The 23,159-nt window shown below is 35.6% G+C and overlaps 1 protein-coding gene across 33 annotated transcripts in view; it reads right to left on the bottom strand.

Annotated features, from left to right (window-relative positions):
• The window catches only part of Sorbs2 (sorbin and SH3 domain containing 2), a 202,409-nt gene extending 179,745 nt beyond the window's left edge, over positions 1–22,664 (bottom strand). For 4 of the 33 annotated variants that reach the window (XM_048791848.1, XM_048791851.1, XM_048791856.1 and 1 more), the window contains exon 1: positions 22,089–22,657. The gene's annotated coding sequence lies outside the window, so the exon portion shown is untranslated. Of the gene's footprint in view, positions 1–22,088 lie in introns of all 33 variants that reach the window. The other 29 variants (XM_048791852.1, XM_048791854.1, XM_048791849.1 and 26 more) reach the window with 14 other exon arrangements.
• Positions 22,665–23,159: the final 495 nt, after the last annotated feature.

Genomic DNA, 23,159 nt, shown 5'->3' with positions numbered 1-23,159 from the left:
ATGAACATAAATCATAACATATGATGTTATAATATACTGTTGCATATATGTCTTGTCTTTCTATCCATTTTTGCCAAAAATTGCATTAGAGCAAGTATAGTCTGCCATCATTAAATCTGACCTTGGCTTCCAAGTTGTGTGGCTGGCTCCTTTAATCTCCTTGTGCTTCTGGTCTCTTATCAATAAAATAAGAACCATAGCAATGCTTAACTCATCTGATCGCTGTGAAGATTAAATGAGGTAATATATGCAAAGGTCCAATGCCTGACACACAGTAGGAACTACCTAAGGGTGTTCTTTACTGGATTTGGGCACAATTTGTGATCCTCAGTTCCCTTATCTTAAAATATGCATATTATGAATTACTGTAGAACATTTTAAAGAGGATTGAAGAATACAATGCATGGAAAAGTATACCTGGTATACAGTAATCATTAGATGCTAATTTTTAAAAATTTCAAAGTCAAGCTTTTTGCAAATATGATATAATAAGTAATCTTTAAAGTGATACATACTTTTACTTTGCTGATAGGGAAAATGAAATGAATTGGGTATATCTATATAATAAATTTAATTTTCATATAATTTATTTCAGATAGCTCATTTTCAGAGTTTCAGTCTCAGTTTTTATTTTTGCCATTTTAATTTAAGAGTTCATGGAATCGTAAACAACTAGATTAAGAAACGCTTATTTCTCCTAAGAATTCTGTCCTACGGTTGACAGAACAATCTCTCTAGAGCAACAGTATCATCAACATCTCATTTGGTTAGTAGAAGATTGAAAACAGAAAGGTATTGACACTAAAAGGAATAAATTGAAAGAAACAGAAGAATTGACTTTCTAAGGTCCTGAAAGAGTCAGTTGAAGAATCTGTCATGCTGGGAGTGGTGACAGGCCTTTGTAATCTCAGCAACTCCGGGAGGCTGAGGCAGAGTGACTGTGAATTTGAGGCCAGCCTTAGCAATTTAGTGAGACTCTAAGCAACTTAGTGAGACCCTGTCTCAAAATAAAAAATAAAAAGGGCTGGGGATGTGGCTCAGTGCTAACGTACCCCTGGGTTCAATCTCCTGTACCAAAAACACAACACACACACACACACACACACACAAAGAAACAAAGAAAAAGACTATTTCCTTAGTAGGTAGAAGGAGGTGATTTATAATTCTCTCCATCTTGTAACAGATAGACACACACTTAACTTAGGCTGATTGACTGCAAATAAAATGAATGACAACTGAAGTTTACATACCCATCTATAACAATAATTATCCACACTGTGAGAAAGAGGAACTGAGGCCTTGGAATCAGGCAGAGCAGACCTCCAGCTTTAGCTTTCCCCATAGCAAATCATGTCACTTGGGCAGAGTTACTTTATCTCTTAAAACCCTGATTTCCTTACAATACCAGGTATCTACTTAAGAGAATTTAATGAGGCTTTGTGTGAAAATCTCCAGTGCCTGTTGCAAAAGAGAGGGAACAGAGGGGTTTAATATATTGTTATAGCAGTTTCTTTTTTCCTACTAGACTGTAAGCTCCTTGATGGCAGGACTCTCCTTAAAAACTTAAATTCAATCTGTTCCTCATACAATATCTGGTCGTGAGAATATAGAGAGTGAAAATATAATCAAATAAAACTAAAGCAGCAACAATACTGAATAATGAAAGAAGGCTTGAGTTACGTTTAAATAGCTAAGAGAGACAGCTATTGGCAAATTGAACTGATGCACTGCAGAATAGATTTAAGTATAAAATAAACAAAAGACAATATTTTCCTCACAGAATGTATTTAGAGGAGAGACAAGCTGTAAAGGACAGAGAAAGGTTGTCCCATTAATCATTGCGCTACCTGAGGGGATTATAAGTAGCATCTTTAAATGGAATATAAATCATCTCAATTTTCTTACTTTGTAGAAAGATGGAAATGACTTTAGATTCCTGATTTCTATGAGCTCTGATTCTGTTTTATGTTCCCAAGAGTCTTTAGATAAAATCCACATCTTCAAATTTCTCTCTACATCCCTCTCCTCCAATCTTGTGTTTTTCCTACCACCAGGCAGGGTCTCCAACTTGGGGACTCATAAATCTTAAGTCTGATTCCACTGACACAGATCCTGTGTGGGCAGGCTTCATGTATTCTTTCTACCTCAGGGTCCTTGCCTGCAGCAATTTCTTGAATATGGCCCAGCCGGAGACCTTCAGGACCAATTTGATTTCCCAGATTTCTTACTTTTCATTTAATCTTAAATCATGCCTAAAAGGAACATAAAATACACCAGTTGCCCTTTCACATATTGAAAATTGGGGCATGAAGAATAGTTTTATAGGAAGTCATTAATAGGACCAAGGCCTGAGAATCAATTTTCCAGTGGGGATGAAAGGTCATAAATGCCATCGATTGCAGAGTCCCCATGTGAGATGAGATAAGAATTCCCTTGGGGGTCCTGTCAATCTGTACCATGAACACCAGGGTTGCTCCAAAGCCAAGCGCTACTTTGTTTTGCTTGGGAGCAGCCTTGAGAAAGACCTGCTGTTCAAATCCTTGATGAATTTGGCACAGTAATACAATAGTAGGCTCATTTAAGTATCAAGTGATAGCTTCAATGGGGCAACATAAAAGAGATTTTTATATAGAAAAGAAATAGACACAAACAGCAGGGAAAATGAGATTTGCAATAAGTTTAGCAAGAATGGTTTTAGCTGGGAAAGAAATGAATAGACTGTCTCCTAATGAAAAAGGCAAAATTTGGAGCATCACAGCACAAAACTGGGCACACATTTAGTTGGGACCTAACCAGACACTCAAGTGGAGTAAAATGATCTGAGGATCAATCAATTATGAAAGTAAAATAACACCATGCCCAGTAATTAGAAACAATAACTCAGGAAATGAGAGATAATTCTCAGAGATAAATTATTTGTATTAATGCAAGTCTATTAGTCAATCTCTTCTGAAATAAAGAACATGTAGCTGAATTCATTTTAAAGCATTCTAAGAAAGTACACTTACTAAGTAAATTTTGTCATTATACCCTGTGATGAATCCTACTTGCAAAGACAGAAAAAGAGGAATAAGTTCAGGCTGCCCTTGGACTTCCACACAAAACGTTGGGTAAGAGAAGAAGGAATTAGAAAGGTCCTAGCAAAGGGTGCCCATCACTTGTGCCAATCCTGAGCTATAAATTGCAGTGGCTCTATAATTTTGTAATGTGAACTCTGTGTTTGTTACTGATTAAAATCTATCCACTTGGCCTCTTTTTAAAAGACTTGCACACATTTGAACACACCTTTGAGACTCCAGATTGGATTTATGCACCACTTTCTATTTTGGGTAACCACAAAGGTACTGGAAATTTCAAGTAGCAACAAACACCTTGACCTACAAACATAAGAACATGAGCTAATGAAGACGGGATTTCCAGGTTGCAGAGCTTGCATAGACTGGGAGCTCCAATTATTCTTTGGGGTGTTTGACTTATTGATCAAGACTGGGTTAGGTCATCTTTTTGCACTGCTTTTACTATTTCAGTTAATATAATACCGCTCTTCTTTTAACCCTAAAAAAAAAATCAGCTTAAGGTCTATTTTTGAAGCTACTTGTGTGCTGCCTTCCAATGACTAAAAGATACTTTTTTTCCCCCCAGAGGAAATGAGATGACTTCCTTGTACTTCTAACCAGCCCTGTGGAGAACATTCTCTTTTTATCCAGCTCATTTTGAATTAACTATAAAGGTACTCAGAGCCTTCAGCTTCCATTCGAGAGTTATTAAAAACTGTCATAATAATTTCACTATTTATCAAAGTACAATTTTTCAAATAATTTATGAATTACGTTTATAATGGTAGTTTATATGTCATATAATCACATATCCCAGGATATATTATATGCTATTTATTAAATAGTACAAGATATTACAAATGATAATTTATAAATATAAGAAATATAATGCCATCTTATAGAAATATAATTTCTATAAGAAATAATAGAAATTTACGCTCCCATAATTTGAGCTCACATTCTCTTCTATTTTTACTTTTGAAAGGATAAATTGGTGTCATGCCTTCAGAATATATTTGTTTCTTTTAACAAATTCATTCAAGAGAGAAATCATAACACATCTTGATATTTACTGCAATATTTTATCAAACTCCTCTCTCAAGAGTTAAATTCATTTTAAAAAATGAGGAAAGACTGTTATGTAATTTTGCTTCTGTTCTTGCTTCTTGACTGTGTTCTGTCTTTCTTAGTGCATTTAGGAATTAGTTTTGACACTGAAATTTCTTCCTACACATTAAATACACAAAACTTGCATTGCTTCCAAGTCAAAGTGAGAAATGCCTGCATTTACCATTTCTGTATTGTTGCAAAATAGTGTACTTAAAAGGTTTATGGATGGTCTTTGTTAATTTACAAGCTGAGAAAACATCTCTAATTTCACAACTTTCAAGGTGGCAGGAGATTGGCAGTCTCATTTCTGATTACACTTATCTCCATTCACTGCTTCAGTGGTTATGCTAACTTTGTCCTGAGAGAAACCAGCTCTTCGGTTAAGATATGAAACACAAAAATAATGGGGGAAGTAAAACAGCCTATTAACACATACTGATTCCTGTCCACACTCACACACAAAGACACATTATAACTAAAACCTTCCTAGTTCTCACTTACACGATAACTACTGCAGCTCTACAAGTAAAATAGATGTATCTTTACCATATCATCTGTTGGATGTGTTCTAATAGCTTTCCCCAAATGGATAAGGGCTATAAACTTCTGGGATTATTACAAGATATCTCAGTCAGTTGGTAACTCTCAAATTGGAACTTTTCTACGTGAGAAGAGCCAGGAAATCTGTGGACTCCAATCTTTTCATTTATTTGTTTAGCCATTCACATAGCATTTTTCATGTTAAGAATATTAACATCCCTATTTACACAACAGACCCTTGGCATGATGGAAAGCATCTCCCAATTCTCATACGACAACTCTAAAATATGTTTATCACTGAACAAAGACTTCATTAATTTAGATCACGACTCAAGATTCTCTGCTCACATTTCCCTGAAATGAGCCATGTTTGTACCTTGACATTGACTCTGTTCTATTGAAATTGGTTTCTTCTTCCACATCATGGAAATGGGAATAGGGCTGATTTGGTTATAAATATTCCATAGTGTCTATCCTCTGAAAAATTTGAACACTGAGTTGAAAACCCTGAATAAGAGAGAAGTAATAAAAAGATATCAATGTGTTTTGAAGAACATAACTATATAATGATACATTTTTCATAAGGAACTTTAAAAGTTTGTCCAAGTACTAATTCTACGAAACATTCTAATTTTCAATGCAACTTAAAAATTACATCTGTTTGAATTAAAATGATCAGGCTTTTACCACATGCCATATCTTCTTATCTTCTATTGGTATGCATAAATTCATTGCCTGCATAACAACAAAGCGTGGGAAATACATTTTACTAATCTAATCAGTTTTTTACGAAAATACTTGTTCACATTTTGTATGATCATGTGTTTTGTTTAGACACACTCATACCTCATGAATTGGGCGACTAAGTCTCAGATACGAAGTCTAAATAGACCTTGGCAATGTATAAGCTCCAAGAGGGCAAGAACTTGTATTTATCCATCCAATATGGTGACTAACTCATAGAAAAAGCTTACCTTCTACATTTGAAAAGTTCATGAGGGGTAATAATGAACCAAGCCAACTAAGGTAAAGCTGGCCATGTAACGTGTCATGGACAGCGAATGTCTCGTGGAGAAACTTTTGATTTGCTTTTTCCTATTTCATTTTATAATATTATTATTACTTTTGTTTGGCACTAAGAATTGAACCTGGAGTCTTTTGTGCACCAAGCAAACACTGTCCTAGACCCCTTTTCTTATTTTAAACGTCATGGATGAAGCCTTAAACCTAGTATCTGTGAAATGGAATTTATCATAAAAAATAGTGTTCATACATGTTTATTATACTAAATACTCCTTTAGAAATGTGGAAAAAAATTAAGATTTTTTTTTTTGTCCCAAAACACACATTCTCAGTTTGACCATTTTCTTCTTTAGATCACAGTGTTGTAGTCAACAAAGAGAAATTGTTTGACGTGTACATAGCCACAAGGCTCTTGATTCTTTTTGAACTCCAGTTGAACCGTATTTGGTTCCAAAGTAGAGCTAATTATTTTTAATCTGGAGGTAAAACTACCACTGCCAGTAAACAGGCCCACTGATATTGAGCCCAGAACATGCAGTTGGTGATCAGCATTCCCAGGGTACATTTTCTAAATAATCTCCCAAATTAAAGTGCATGCCATTTTAAAAATAAAAGGAAATTGATTAAAAAAATTATATTCAGAGGGCTTAAATCTTTTTCTATTGCCTAGCTTTGTAACATCATAAATAGAAGACTGAACATGATTGGAGCCACACAGACTTCCTTTGATCGCTATTTAGATGCACCTCCTGAATTTGAAAATTTCAACACTTTGAGGAGAGTTAGAAAATATAGGCAAACAAAAGAAAGAAAGTAAAAACCACTCACAATCTCATTTAAAAAAATTAATCATTGACCTTCTAGATTTTTCTCCTTCATCTTTTTATCATTGTGCTATTTCTGGTCTTTATAAAGGAATTTGGTATTCCTTTATACATGAACGTTTCCATAGAGCCCACAAGCAAAACTGTAGAGAGGATGATAAAGTGAGAATTATAACATTTTCTTTAGGCTGACCTGCAATTCCCATGAACAGGAGGTTTAGAAAAATGTTGAGAACACAGGGTTTAGAATCTGGCAGATCTGTTGGAATCCTACTTTCTTCACATGTGTGACCTTGTGCAAGTTGTTTAACTTCTCTGAGTCTGTTTCCTTTTCTGTAAAATGAGAATAATACCCTCATCGGAGTGTTTTTGTGAATAGTCAATGAGAGGTATTTAAAGAATTTGGCATGCTGCCTGACACAGTATGCATTGAATGAATAGTAGCCATTATTATTGTTTGTAAGAATACTTACTGTTATTTTACATTCCTAACTAACCTTGTAGATCACAAAGCTCTGATACCCTGTGTCATCAGGCCTAATTTTAGATCAGCCCAAGAAAAACATAATTAAGTACATAAATCTACTTTAAAATGGGCATAGAAAGCATTCTTAAGTTTCTTAAGTAAGTTCTTTAGAATTGTAGGGATGGAGTCTCTCTTCTCATAGTTGATGGCAATTCTCAGAAATAGCAATCTGCTTTTTATCATCTTTGAGTATTGAAGAATGTTCAAATTTTGAACATAATCTAATCCATACATATTTGATACATTTTTTGCACTGAAAGATTGGTTGGCCTTAATGCAATATAATCCATTTGGGACCAAAAGATTGAGAACTGTGTTGATACAGTCTAATGGACATTTCCATGAGTTTTAAGTTAGACTATAACAATTTAAAAATGAGGTGAGCATTGAAAGCCTGGTGAGTTTTAACAGTAACCATCTTTTTATTTAATTATTTTTCTATTCTGAAAATGTATTTTTATTTATTTTGTGTATTTATTGTTGTTGTTCTGGGCCCTGTCAAGCTTTATTATATCGAGACTGCTGAGATATCCCTATTGTACTTTAATCCCAGGAGATATTTATTGATGATATTAGTTATTGCCTATGAACAGTCAGTTGTGGCTGGGCACGGTGGCACACACTTATAATCCCAGTGGCTCAGGAGGTTGAGGCAGGAGGATTGCAGGTTTAAAGCCAGCTTTAGCAACTTAGTGAGACTCTAAGCAATTTAGGGAGACCCTGTCTTGAAATAAAACATAAAAAGGACTGTGGATGCCTTGGGTTCAATTGTTGGTACCAAAACAAACCAACAAACACACACCATTTTGTATCAGGAATTACAGTGTGTACTTTGCATGAATTACTCCATATAATATCACTAATGGTCTTTTGATGTAGGTATAATTCTTCATTTTCCAGATACCAAATGATAGGTTTTAGGACACTATTCCAACATATGACGTGGTGGTATTTGAGAAAATAGCAGAAGCAGGTAGGTCTGATCCCCTACTCTTCTCCCCTGAAGATAAAAGAATCTTCTAACCTTTCTCTGAAGTAGGTCATAGCCTCTCATGTAAGAGGCACCCACCCTATACCTGGAGGAAAGAAGACCCAGGGATACAGAGAAGAATCTGAACCAACAGGCCTTGTTAAGTCCCCGCAGTTTGTTACCATAGCTCGGACCCTCTTTGTCAGTGGGACCCTCCACAATAATCAACTTCTTCATCAAACTTAGAATAAAATACTCGTTTCCTGGTTCGTTTGGGTCTTCATTTCCTTCTGAAGTTCCATGTCATTTAAAACTTATGTGAAATAAATCTGCATTTTTTTCCTTGTTATTCTGCTGCTTGTTTTAGGGGCCTAGCCAGGAACTTCCCAGTCAGTGCATGAGGAAAGAGATCTTTTCTCCCCTACACAAACCTGTCACTTGGAAGTCACTAAGTCACATGCCTATGCAGGCCAACTCCATGGCTGGATTTTAGTTTACCATTCCACAGTCTTTAGAGCAGCCCATTCTCTCCTTTCTTGGAACACACAGAATTGAAGGAATCTTGTCCTTGACAAGGTGCATGCAAAGGGAAAATGAGTTATGGGATATAAAGATGTTAAAAAGCACTAAATTTATTTTTTCCTTTTTTACAGAAAAAAGAATTGTTGTTTTCTGACTTTTAAAAACTAGGCCATCAAGGATAGATGACACAAATTTCTTCACTAAGTGCAATGAGTGGAACTCCCAACTATGGTTTGGATTTTTAAAATAACCACATAAAGAAATGACATTAGGCTGGCAGGAGAGGGTAAGGGAAGGAGAGGAGAGGGGCAGATGGAGGAGGGGCAGAAAGGAAACAGGAGGGTAGAGGACACAGTAACATTCATGAATATTTGGGGCCACTGGTGCTTGGACCTAGTCCATGAGTCAGTTCCCTGTTTTCATATATACGACAAGGAAAGTCTGAAACTCAACGTTAGGTCTGCATTTTTAAGATAAATGCATTTCATTTGTAAGGTGTTCTGTTCAGAGTAAACCAAACACACAAAAATTCAATAACATGTCTTCAAGTACTGGCCTGGGAACTACAAAGGCACAGCTATCCCAACCCCTCTAACTATTCTACTTATCTCAGAGAATTCCAGGCTGTGTAGATGTGCAGCTGTGATTCTCTCTTATCATGACAAGGTGTGGGAAAATAGGGTTTTCTGGAAATAGGATGGTAATGAGGAATTGTCAGGTTCCCCACCAGGTTAGAGGCTCCCCACCAGGTACACTGATCTGGCACAGAGGTTAGATGATGGTGTCCTGGCCTGACTGAGGTTCAACCTGTGGAATGGTATAGCAGGACTTGCCCAGCCTAAATGCACCATCTTGGGGAGAAGTTGCTTTTTTCTTCAGCCAGAAACAGTGGCTGCCATCAGAGATACCCCATAGTAGCTCACAATCACTATTCATCTCATTAAATAAATTGAGTTTGATTTACCAAGGCAAGAGTGTCCATATACAAAACATAAAAGCACAAGGGATCTATGTAGGATTGGCTTTGACAGCATGTAATTTGAGCATTTGCAGCTGACCCTGTGCTTTGAAGGGCCAGGTACTCAGTTTAATATTCTGCTGTCATTATCCCAAAATGATTAATGATAATTTTTGAACAAAGGGCATTTTCATCTTATACTTGTCCATGCAAGGTACACAGCAGATCCTGGTTGTGTAAAACTTCAGCACCCATGAACAAAGTCTCCATATGTTTCTGAGACTCTGGCCTCATACCCTATATCCTCAAAAGGTGGAAGATAAAGTCCAGGGGCAGTTTTGGCATTGTTCTTCCCTTCTCTTTTGCTATAAGCACATGCTCTCTTTATTCCCTCTACATGTACCCTATTTGATCTATATTTTCAGAAAAAAAAACTTATTCTGGCCACTCTCAAATAGATATCTGCCCAGGCTTTGACAGTCTAGACAATGCTGTGGAACATAGTGGCCACCAGTCACACATGGCTACTGAACATTTGAAAGGTGCCAGGCTTGAATTAGGATGCACCACACATGTAAAAAGCACACTCTATATGAAAAAAATAATGTAAAATCAGTCATCACTATTTTTCATACTGATTTCTTATTGAAAAAATAATATTTTGACCTATTGGGTAAACAGGTTGTAAAAATTGATGTCATATCTTTTTTTTACTTCTTTAATATGACTACTAGAAAATTTAAAATCATATATGTGGCTTCTGGTCAGCTGCTCAAATTATACTTCTGCTGGTCCAGACCATGTTTTAAAACCATGATTCCACCTGTTGGCAACTAACTTCTCCATCTCAAAAGTCTTAGATCTATTTCATTACCTTCTTTCCCACACATGTTTTTTCCATATCTTATTTTTCCAAGACAGAAACCTGGAAATCAAGCTATTCTTTTGCTCCCACTCCCAAATGTCTACTAAGTACTATTGATTCTATCTTTTCATGATTTCTCCTCCTCCTACTTTCTCTCCAGACTTATCGTCCTGTGCTTGCTCAGGTTTTTCCTGATTCTCCCTGGATGATGTAATTATCCTCCAATGAGCAGTCATTTAATTCAGTCTAGCCCAGCCTCACTGGTCTTTAATCAGAGTGGCTGTTTAATAATGACTTTCTTCAAGAATACAAGTAACAATAAATGCTGGCAAGGATGTGGGGGGAAAGGTTCACTCATACATTGCTGGTGGGACTACAAATTGGTGAAACCACTCTGGAAAGCAGTATGGAGATTGCTCAGAAAACCAGAAATGGAACCACCATTTGACCCAGTTATTCCATTCCACAGTATATACACAAAGGATTTAAAAACAGTATACTATAGTGACGCAGCCACATCAATGTTTATAGGAGCTCAATTCACAATAGATAAGCTATAGAACCAACCTAGGTGTCCTTCAATAGATGAATGGATAAAAAAAATGTAGTAAGTATACACAATGGAATATTGCTCAGCCACAAAGAAAAATGAAATTAGGGCATTTGCAGATAAATAAATGGCACTGAAGCACCTTCCAGGTCAATGCTCACATCCACAGTGATACCATCTTAGCAGTTCATTCACAAGAACAACAGTAAATTGCCCTTAGATTCATCTTACATCTGTGCATTCTATTAATATATTTCTATTAATGATACACCATACTGAAATAGAATCACCTATTTCTAGGGCTATTTGTCAGTCACTGTCTGAGATACATTCCACACACCCAGAAGAGCCACTCACTGAGAGCAGATCTGGACTGAATCAATCCCTCCCTCTTCTCCCTGCCCATCAATTTTGTGCATGCCTAAGTTCTTCTCTTGCCTGAGATATTGAAACTGTTTTCCAGAAGCTTTTCCTAGGTCTAATAGAACTCTAGAGAAGCCCAGGAACCTAGTCCTCGACACTGAGTTAGCAATTAGAGGGCTGGGAATGAATTTCAATTCGAGTGACTGCAAAAATGCTTTGTATTCTACCAGGCCTAGTTCTCATTATTGTTCCTACATTCCAGACACCTCCCCTCCCGCAAAATGCCAATGTTCTTTACTTCCCTGCTCACCTGGATACTGGGTTCTCTCCATCAACACCCTCTGCCTTTGCCTTGAACGTGGCTCAAGTAGTCCAGACATATTTTGACCAATTTTTTTGAGCCGCACACTGCTCCCTGGCTTCCCTCTGAGTGCTTGCCAACCCTCTGTCTTGGGGGCTTGTGATGCTATCTCCCCTCTCTTGTCCTTGAGACTATGAATAATTCCCAAGAGCAACAACTCTGACAAGTCTCCCCTGAACTCACATAGCCAGGGAAATCAGAGGCACATGATGCTTGCCTTCCAAAGAACTCACTTCTATGATAAGAATGACGATAATACTTGCTAACAAGTCTGCTCCCCACCCCCACCTTTCCTTCCCTTCCTTTCCTCTCCTCTATTGAGTTGGGATATGTTGCTATGTTGTTAGGCTAGTCTCAAATTCCTGAGGTCAAGCATTCCTCCTGCCTCAGCCTCCAAGTAGCTGGGACTAAAGACAGGCATGGGCCCCTATACTCAGCTTGGCCGATATTTCTGGAGTTTCACATGTATGCCAGACCCTTCTCTACCCAACCAGAACACATAATCCATTTAATCCTCACATAACTCTTTGAGATAACTTATCACTTTAATCCTTGGTTACTTTTCCTTAGGTCTTATCTCTGCTGCCCTTATTAAGGTCTTGCTCTCGGGGGCCCCCACTGGTTCTTGCATCTTTTTTCTTTCCTGTTCCCCATGGCCACAGACAAGCTTCGTTCTTGGTCATAACAGACAAATTTCTCCATCTGTCTTCCTCTTTTCTTTCTACTCTCTCAGCTGGGTCCTTCTCCATCCTTACTTCCTATTGCTTCTGTATCCTTGGAAATGTGCTCCTTTCCCCCTAGCTTTTGTATTGGGGTATAATTGGCAAATTAAATTGTATATATTTAAGATATGCAATGTGATGTTTTGATATATATATATATATATATATATATATATATATATATATATATATTGAAGTTTACTACTACAATCATGTTAGTTAACACCTATTTCACCTCATAGAGTTATCTATTGTGTATGTTGTGAGAACATCTAAGATGTATATTTTAGCAGTTGTGAGTATATACTACTTGTATTAATAATAATTAATATAATATAATTATAATTATATAGTTTTATAAATATATAATAATTATAGTCTCCATGCTGTACATTAATTTTTCAGAATTTATTAATCTTATAACAAATTTTGTGTGCTTTGACCTACATCTCCCCATTTTCCTGGTTCCCTGATCTCTAACAACCCTTATTCCACTTTCTGTTGGAACTCAATATTTTTAGAGTCCATATACAGAGACCACACAGGGTTTGTCTTTCTCTATTTGACTTATTTCACTTAGCATAATTTACTATAGGTTCATCCATCTTTTGGCAAATGACTGGATTTTTTTTTCTATTTTAAGGCTGAGTAGGATTCTAGATAGATATTTGTGTGTTTATCTCACATTAAAAAAAAATCATCCATACGTGAACACTTTAGTTGTTTCCCTGTCCTTTTTATTTACTTTGGATATATACCCAGTATCGTGGGATTGTTGGCTCATATGATAGTTTCATTTTTGATTTTTTTTGAGAAAACTCCATATTGTTTTCCACAATGGCCACACCAATTTACCTTCCCATCATCACAGGTATATTTAAGTTATATTTAAATGATGCCTTGATGGAATTGGGATTTTGGCATTTGCTTTGAAAAACAACTTTATGGAAGATGGTTTTACACAACTCATGTTTAAGTAGCATGCCCTCAGTGCATCCCTGTAAATCGTTTCATTGATGCAGCCACCTGTGAGGCATATGATCTTCTTCACCACTACCCCTAAGTCTTCTTCCCTGATCTTCTAAGAAACCTACCATCTCTGAGCAATTTATTGCCATCTTCCAGAACTTCAACTCTTTTTTTTTTTTTTAGAACTTCAACTCTTGAGACAAGTTTCTGCATTGCATAAGTTACTTCTGCACATGTCTTTCTTGAAGGAATAAATAAACGTACTGATTGTAGCTCCCTTAGAGCAATTTATTACTTTCCATCTTCAATTATAGTAACTAGCATTCCTGTCTTACTTTTTTTATCTGTATGCTCTTTGAATGATCTCTCGGCTTATTTTCTCATATTCTACTCTAAAAGTAGAAGTTCCTTGGTGGGGGTGCAATAAATGAATGGTGTGAAAAGGATATCATTTAAAAACATGTAATTACAACTTTTACTTGAGTCTGTGTCTCCTTAAGTTGCACACAGACTTAGGATCTTCTTTACTCAGCACTTTTCTTATCAAGACCTTCTTTTCAATACCAGATAAAAATTTAAAAGATGTGACCAGGTAACTTATAGTAACATACCAATAACTGAGACACGGTCTTCTGGAGTCTGAAGCAGGAGAGTGAGAGACCTTGTCATTGTATGATCAAGCTCATCTGCCAGAAAGGACCTCCCCAGATATTCTGATGGACTTGGTCCTTATGGACTCTTGGTACTGATGTTTGTGGAGCAAACCAAGCTTGATGGTAGTCTCAAAATCATTTGTCACCTGGCATTACACTTGCCAGATAAAATTCTGATTTTGTTTCCCTAGAGAGTTTGCTATTAATTAATAAGTGGACCAATGTCCCTTAACAAAGAGCCATTCTGCTTTGTTGGCCAGATGAAATACTCTTTCACATTTGGAGATGTCTTAGCTACAGCATGAGCAGATTTCTTGAAAATGATTTACTTCTGGTTGGAAATTGAAACATCTGATTTTCAAATCAGCACACGTTCTAGTTCCTACTGAACTCAAAACCTTGTTTGGTTAAGTGGTCCTTTAATTAAAACAAAACAAAACAAAACAAAAAACTTAAAGACTGCAGTCCTTTGGGGTCCTAGATATTAAGCTTCTGTTCTCTTTTCCTTATCTGTACCATGGTCATACAATCCTTCTTTTCATAGGCTGGGTTAGAAGCAGAACATAATAAAAGCTGAGCTGGGCTCAGTGGCACAGGCCTGTAATCTCTGAGGCAGGAGGATCACAAGTTCAAATCCAAACTCAACAAAAAGTGAGGCACTAAGCAACTCAGTGAGACCCTGATTCTAAATAAAATACCAAAGACGGCTTGGGATGTGGCTCAGTGGTTGAGTGCCCCTGAGTTCAATCCCTGGTACCAAAAAAAAAAAAAAAAAAAAAGACTGAGGTGTTTGGGAACAAAGCAATTCATGAATGGAACATTCCCCAGGAAACATGAGTTTATGATCATAATCTTTCAGCTCTCAATGTTTGTGAAATTAAATATCAGAGCCAAAAAAAGGGGAAAAAATTTGAGGGCATGTTTTCTCAATTCATTCCAAAGAAAGCAAAAGTTTAGGGTTCAAGATGATTATAATGTAATATTACATCATACAATAATATATAAGTAAAATCAAATTATTTTGACAGATAATTCTCACATGAAGCACTGAACGGACATCTGGGACTTTGGGTCACAGGAAAGGTGATTTTAAACTAAACTAGATAACTTATGGTTTTAATTATCATTTACTTTTATTAAATGAAGATGATGATTTTTCTTCTCTTCTGACAATAAGTCTAAAAATTAATTTAAAATGTAGTAAAAATATTTCCCACACTTCCAAAGGAAGATTTTATTATGAATGTAAGGAAAAGTCATTATGTTAGTCTTATAAAATTAATCTGTTACAGAAAGGAAATCAGTGATATAATCAGATTTCAGACCATATATCATATGAAGAGTTGTTTCTAAGTAAAAGCAATGTCAAAGAATTAAAAATATATCATCAGTCATTTGGATTATTGACCTATTAAAACCCTTTTCCCAAAACAGGTTAATTTTCAAGAAGTGAATTATTATTTTTGATCAAGGAGATAATTATGCTCTCCAACATTTTTATTGTTTTTTTTTTTTTTTTGATGGTCAGATATAACTAACATGTAGTAAAGTTGTTCAGGAGATTAAAATCTGGGGAAATAGTCTATAGAGATTTAAATGAGTCAAGTTATTTTTGGTTGTGCCATGATTTCCTCTGTTGATGACTTAAGACTTAAAAGGATTACTCAGATTTAGCTTAGTGTTTTACATATTATACATACATGGAACGAAACCCATTTCAATTAGGATTCCATTCTTGTGATTGTACGTGATGTGGAGTTACACTGGTTGTGTATTCATATGTGAGCATAGGAAAGTTATGTCTGATTCCTTGTACTGTCTTTCTTAGTCTCATTAACATTTTTAAACTTGAAAAGGTCTTCCCACACAACACCTTTCTCTGTTAAATTTTGTGACTGTTTAATCTGTTTAATCTTATTTCAAACTCTTATTTAAAAAAGGAAAATTTTAAGTATGGACTGTTGATGATATTTCATGAAGAACGTGACTCTAATCAGAAGTTTTAAGAAAATTAAGAATAGAAATCAGTTTTTCTTGTCTCAATTACTCATGACGTTAAGGAGTTACCTTTGAGTTTTCTCCAAGCTTCTGATTATATTCTTGTGTTATGTAATTGTTGAAATATAGTGCTTCTCAGGAAAACCACATTTTGCTTCAAAAATAGCATTTTCTAAAATTTTCATATTTGTTCCTTTTCTGATTTTTCCAAAAAAATAGGAAAATTTTTGAATTGCCCTTTTATCTCTAGATGCAAACAGCACTTTTAAAATCACATGTTAACATTTGCACAGCACAGAGGGAAGATCTGATTACCATGAGCCATTCCTTCATTCAGCAAATGCTAACTGAATATTTAATAGGGTGACCTGTTTGCTGAATGCCTTCAATGTCTCAGCTGCCATTCTAAAGAAAGTTGAGTTTTCCTTGCAACTTTTGTTCTGCTCAAGCAACCCCTACCCTTTTTTCCTTCTTGCTACTGGCCACTCTCTGGACCTCCCTCTACCTAAACTGGTTTAAGCCAGTTCACAAGGCACATCAAATAACACAAGACTATTCACTTAGAGTAACTTAAGTGGTAATAAAATTTTCCTCTTAACCATAATGCTATGCTATATAAGTTTTCAGATCTAGATATTGAGAGGCAAGTTTTTGTAAAAGTGATTTATCCCCATAGAATAAAATTCATAGTATTTACTCAAGGCAATAGCATATCCCACAGATTAAGTGTACTGATTTCAGAAAGTGCTGAAACTTCACTAGATGACACAATTAGCACAAGAATAGCTGAAATCATTGTTATCTAATCTCCTTTCCTTTGTTTACTTTAGCACAGAGAACTGAAATGATTAGGTGTGAAGACATCTTGATAATTTACAAAAAGTCAGCTCATTTTGAAGCATCCAAGTGTGAAGTTCCTAGTTTTTTTTTTTAATAGTGTAAAGAGTAGGCAATTGGTATAAAGTATTAAGATGTTGAATGAAAATGACCCAGTGAGGGGTCAACAGTGGAAGGTGAGTCCTTACACTCAAAGGCTTAAGCATATTTCTATCAATTGGGTTGCTGCCTCTACAGTGGTCACCTCTTTGGAAGACTAATGTCCCCAAGAAACTAGCTGTCCTCAGGAGGAAGTAGGTACAAGGGTTTCTTTTTGCAGGTCAGAATGGACATTTTTACTAATTTCCTCCAATGTGGCCAAAATGTTGCAATTTTTTTTTTTCATTTACAAATCTAACCATTCTTCAGGTCATTTCCTGATAGTACTCTGACATTCCCTGCTTGGAATGTCACTGTTTTTAGTTTGAAGTCCATTTTTGCTCAAGTGTGTTGGATTCCTTAGGGCTGATCTTTATAGCTTTATGAGTCTCTAAAGAATGCCAAATTGAGAGTAGAACATCAGAAGATTTGAAACCTGAGTGGTTTATGTGGCTTTGTCCTCAAATTCAGCCATTACAGTAAACATTTATTAGGAAAAGGAATCAATCTGCATTGAAGTCATCTTGATAATCAAGTCAACTCACTTTTTAGCAACAATGTGTTACTTTTTAAACTTATTTAATGGTGTATAGAATCATATCCTACTCAAAGGAGAGGATATGATTTATTACAGGAAAGTATTTTTGATGCTTGCCAATTATTGAAAAAACATCTTAAGATAAAAGAACTAAATGTCTAGGTTGAATAAAAACACCCAAAGTTGAAAGTGGAAACAACAGCATAAATGGACAAAAAAGAAAAAAATCATTGAAATTTTCAAGATTCTTTATTAAATTTTTCTAAATTGCAACAAGGGTGTAAAAATATTTGGAAGTTTAATGAGAATATTACTAAGGTATTTTTTGTTTTTTGAAATGAGAGTATTTTCCTTGAATTACACTCAGGAAAAGTGACAGCTTTCTGTAATTTTGGTCAAATCATGATTTTCCAAAGCACAAAATTAATGCTGAAACTCTGTATAGAAGACTTGTATAGGGAAGAGAAAAACACAGCCGTTTTGGCCAAAATGCCTAGTTAGTAAACAGTACATTTATGTATTGAGGACTAGGATACAGTAAAGTGTAATATAAATCTATGTATATATGTCATGCTATTAAACCTTCAAATAAACACCTGACATAGCTGGTTCCCTGTCATTCATCCAACTAATACCATTTTAATTGAGCTTACATTAGCATGAGTTATGTGCCAATATTTAGAACTCAATAGTTATGTAAACATTTTCTTAAAGATAAATGTACGTGTCTTAACTTTTTCAGAAATGATGCAAAGATATTTTGAAAACCTTAGAATAATTTTGAAGAGTAATAGTTTAGAATTTAATAGGCCTATATATAATTAAATCATTTATTTGAGGGCCTTTAGAAAATTATCTAATATGATCATTTATTTGCAACTCTTCATTGTAAACTGTAAGTGCAAACCATTTCATTACACTATCAAATACAATCATATGTAATTTAGACCTTCAAAATATTATAACTCTCTTAAAATATAAAATAGTGAAAATGATAGATATATTATGCAATCATTTCCTAAGATCTAATTACTATATGTGATTTAAAATAATAGTTTAAATGGAGTTAGTCATTAAGATGAATTTCAATTTTCAATTTTAGCTTTAGCTATTATTTAATAAAACATGCTATATATTAAAATCAACTAGAAGTTAGCCAAAATAAATCTTTAGAAGATAGCATATTGATTAAGAACTGCTATTTATCTTATTTTATTAGAAAACTCAATGGTGTTATAATAATGTGAAAATGTCTAGAATATGAATTTAAGTTATTTCCTAAATATTTTGCTTTCTAATTCCAAACATCTGGATATTTTAAATTTCTTAGTGTTTTTTATTTTTTGTACAAAAATTCATACAGTAATAATTACAACTTTTACTTTTGACACAGATATATGAGAGAAAGGGATTAGATGCTTAATAAAATTCCTGATATATATATCTTTGATGATAGCATTGTGGTAATTTTTCCATAAAATAGCTATTAAAATTAAGCTAATTAAAAATAACAATTCTGCTAAGAATTTTATCTTACCTGGGAACCCAAGTTGTAGGGAAGATAAGGTAACTAGTGATTCACCTTTCAGATGAATTTAGAAAAATTAAAAGAAATTCTGCTATTGTTGACTTTATTTCAACTGTCCAGTCTCTTTCCTGTTTGCAATCTTTACTTTTTTTTCTGACTTCAGTATGATAAAGAATTCTGTAAATATATTATACAACAATCAACTACTTGTTATCAAGTCAACGTTAGTTGTAAATAGTCTGAGTTTATAACAAATTTCAAATAGGGGTATTTACTATCCTTACTTTCCCCTGAAAATTAATTTAATGTCTGTAGATAGGAAAAAAAGACTTATCTCTATATTAAAACTTTCCAGTTGTTTTGTTTAAAAAATATGTGTTGCAAAATTTTCCCTTAGAAAAAATTCTGATCTATCATAGAACTCTTTCAGCTTTTATGATACAGTGTGATCCTGAAGCCATACTTTCCTGTCAGGGAAGTTAAAGTCTCATTGTTGTTTTTCTAAAGGTTTTGGGTTTCTCTGATGAAAGGCAGAATTAGGACTTACGTTTTGAGGTCAAGTCTATACAGTAACTAGTAAAGAAATAGTGAAGTCTGATACAATGCCTGAATGCCACTGGTAACCAGACACTGGACAAAGTACTTCAGAATTAGAGGTCAGCCAAACTCTGGAAGCCTATGATCAGAGACTAATGCAATATCATGCAGTAGAAAGAACTGTAGGCATAAAATTCATATGAAGCTGAAGGTGTGAAAACAGCATGGGAAGACATCCTTGCTGGATTTTGAAGGAAGAATGAAAGACAGCTGGTGTTGAGGGGCAAGATTTAAAGGAAAAGTCTGAACGGGTTGTCTCATTTGGAAGTGTTTGATAGAACATATTCAGGAAATTACAAAATATTTGATATTGCCAACAGGGGAGTTGGAAAGTGGCAAAAAACAAGTGTCCAAAATTACACAAAAACCAAGGTGCAAAGTCTTGAAAGATGAGGATTATGTCTTTGAATTTGGCTCCTAATGTTGTTGAATAAACAACTGGGCAGAAATGACATAGAATGCTCATCTTTCATAGCCGTCTCCTTAAAGGATTAGTCATGCAGAGAGAAACCAGCACAGGTATAAAGTTTGTGTGTCTGTCTTCCTGTGCGGCTCTTGTCCCACTCTGAGCCACTTCAACGGCAATAGTTACACCCTCAGGTGTGTCTTGGGAATTTCCACACCTTGTCATTCTAAAAGTTCCCCCAAGATATACTAATAAGGAATCATTTTCTTGCCTCCAGTCATTTCACTATGTTAATTCTCCGAATTCTTTCGGAGACTCAAAGGGAATTTGGTTGGAAAGAACTTTTTCTGCTATTCATTCTACTCTGATAGAATCATTTACTTGGCTGAAATTTTTATTCATAGAATTAAACTCAGAGCTAGGGCTGTTCATTTAATTTTTCCTTTTAAAGTTAAACATAAGTGAAACACAATGTCATCACCTCACCATCTCTTCCCATATGGTGTCACATTCACATGGAAATATTTTTATGTGTTCTCATCATTAAATTTGGCCATTTTTCTCTGCACTGAGATTCTTAGTCTGTATCTTTGTATCTTGAATACTGGTGACCTTTAGGACAAAAGTTTGAAAAAAATTCTCCTTATGCTTTTCAATTCTCTTATCTGAATGTATTTTAAAAATCGCTCTATCTGTACAACAGGTGATTCATGCTCATGTGTATCAATGAAAATATACTGAAAAGTATAAGGAGACCCCTCATGCCATCTATGTTTAGGGAGAAAAAGGTAGCAAATAAAAATGTATTTACCTGAATTCATCTCACTTACTATGTATAAATTTCACTGTAAATTCCACCTTCAGTAGATAAAAGATTTTATTTAGAGTTTTCAAACATATGTTTTTCATTAAATATTTTTAAGAGCATTATAATCTATCTGGCCCTTCTGGTAGATCAACAACAGAACTAACTCAGGTAAAGCTGAAATGTGGCTGAAACAGAATTTAAAATCATTCCGTGGTCATTTCCTCACCAGGGATTTTGATTGGACTAACCATTTCAATCCACAGTAACAGCTTTGTTCCTAAGAGATTATAAATCAAAGAAATACTCATGAAGGGGCAATTCCTAGTGCAATTCAAAGTCTGTGCTATTATCTCAGAGCAACTGACAGCAAACATCCGCTACAAGTATTGGTATACATTTGTATGAAGTGTGTGGTGTTTTTGGTTTCACTCTTCTCTGAAACCTATCTGCTTGTGAGAAAAATTGTGCAATAAAAGAAGTTTTACCGCCACATACTATAGCTGGGATTGAGCTCAATGCAGAGACTCCACTTCCTTTCTTTCCCTGGATTCTGAGCCGGGGGAGCACAATGGGGGTGTTGTGCTCCAGGCCAGCCTGGCATGCATGATACTCAGAAAGGAGGTGTGAGCAGCTTCCAGTACCTACACTGTTTGCTCTACAACTGCCCGGAACAAAACCAAACAGCGCACCGAGACACTCGATCCAGAATAAGCAAGTACAAAATCCACTGACTATAATGACCTACATAGGGAATGAAATTCCTTAATTTAAAGGTATACACAGGTGTGTTAAGAGTTGCACAAATCAGTTACAAGGCTTAAAAATAAATGCTTCACAATTTACACGCTATTGGTTTTTTAATGTGGTTCTCTTAGTATGTCAAAGTGTAGGTCATAAAAGAATCCATTGTTACTAGGAGAGAAAGGTTGTTGGCTATAAAAACTGTCCACAGTGACAAGCCCCATCATAGTTTGTTAAAAACAGTAAATATTTACTTTTGACCCGAAGATATATTGGTAATACTTTTTATCACACAATTTCTAGAACTTAAATTCTTTATATCTCTGACACTATATTGTGAAAGTGTGTCTAAGTGTATCTATATATGTTTTTGTGTTTCCTCGGTAAATTCAGATTATACAATCAATGTAAATTTTTCTGATTAAGTTTCATTCCAAGTTATTTTAATGCTGTGCTTTCAAAAGGGGGGAATTGAAAAAGCTTACCTCTGTCAGTCAAGTGGGATGTCTGAAACCCCCTTCTCCTCCTCGGCCTCAGCTTGCAAGCAGATGCTCTGTGAGCCAACAATCTGTTAACAGGAAGCAGGTAAACCCGAGAGCGTCCGCCTGCGTTACAGTCCAATGCCCATCCGAGCACACACCTGCTTTTTCAGACCTGACGCTCATATGCAACAGCCACGCACAGGACCCGTGTTAGCAGAGGGCAACACCCTCCTTTTGGATCACTAGTTTCCAGGATAAGCAGCTAGGGAGCTGCTCAGATAATATTGCAGGCAAGGCTTGCCTTCCCAAGACAAAACCCTCTCCTGCTGCCTGATAGCAGATATGCAGCATTATCATTCTGCATTCCACTTTCTCCAATCAGCTAATTGCAATAGCGGTCAACAGCCTGTCGAAAGAGCAGCTTGTAGGCATGCATGGCTGTGATAATTGTATACTAACATACACATTGCTTCTCTTTTCTCTGGGTAGATTTTTTAAAAATGCTTCTTCCAGAGTAAAGCTCAGCAGAATATGCCACCCTGTTTTCCATAAGTAAAATGGCTGGTCCTCTCAGCACTGCTGCAGACAGCTTATTGGGTTCCACTGGCTTTTCGTAGCCATAGCAACAACCAACAGACAAGACTTAGACAGCAAGCATGGCTGATCATGTGCAGCGCGACACAGCTTGTTAATTTCTTTTCATCAAACTCATCATTTTTGAGGAGGGTAGCTTCTGTTATCTTTCTAAATATTTCACCAATAATACAAGCGTCCTGATTTTTTTGGCTTTCCCAAGAAACTTTTGTTACATGAGTGGCGGCTCCATGTGAGATCCAGGAAGTGAAGCCCTATTCGTGTGTATCCAGGTTAATAATATGCAAATCACTGGAGAGACACTAATTGGGTACCATTGTAAAAACAGGTTCTACCTTCCAGTCACATGAAGGAGAATGGTAACTAGAGATGATTGTGCTTTTTCTGATTTTAAATGATAATTTTGTAACCACTTGACTGAAACAAATCCCTACAAATTGTTATATAGGATCAAAATTATAACCCAATCAACTAGAATAT

Source organism: Marmota marmota, unplaced genomic scaffold (genome assembly GCF_001458135.2).
Source record: "Marmota marmota marmota unplaced genomic scaffold, marMar, whole genome shotgun sequence".
Classification (NCBI taxonomy): Eukaryota; Metazoa; Chordata; class Mammalia; order Rodentia; family Sciuridae; genus Marmota; species Marmota marmota.
Note: the sequence above shows the minus strand (reverse complement) of the source record. Positions and strands in the feature narration are given on the sequence as shown.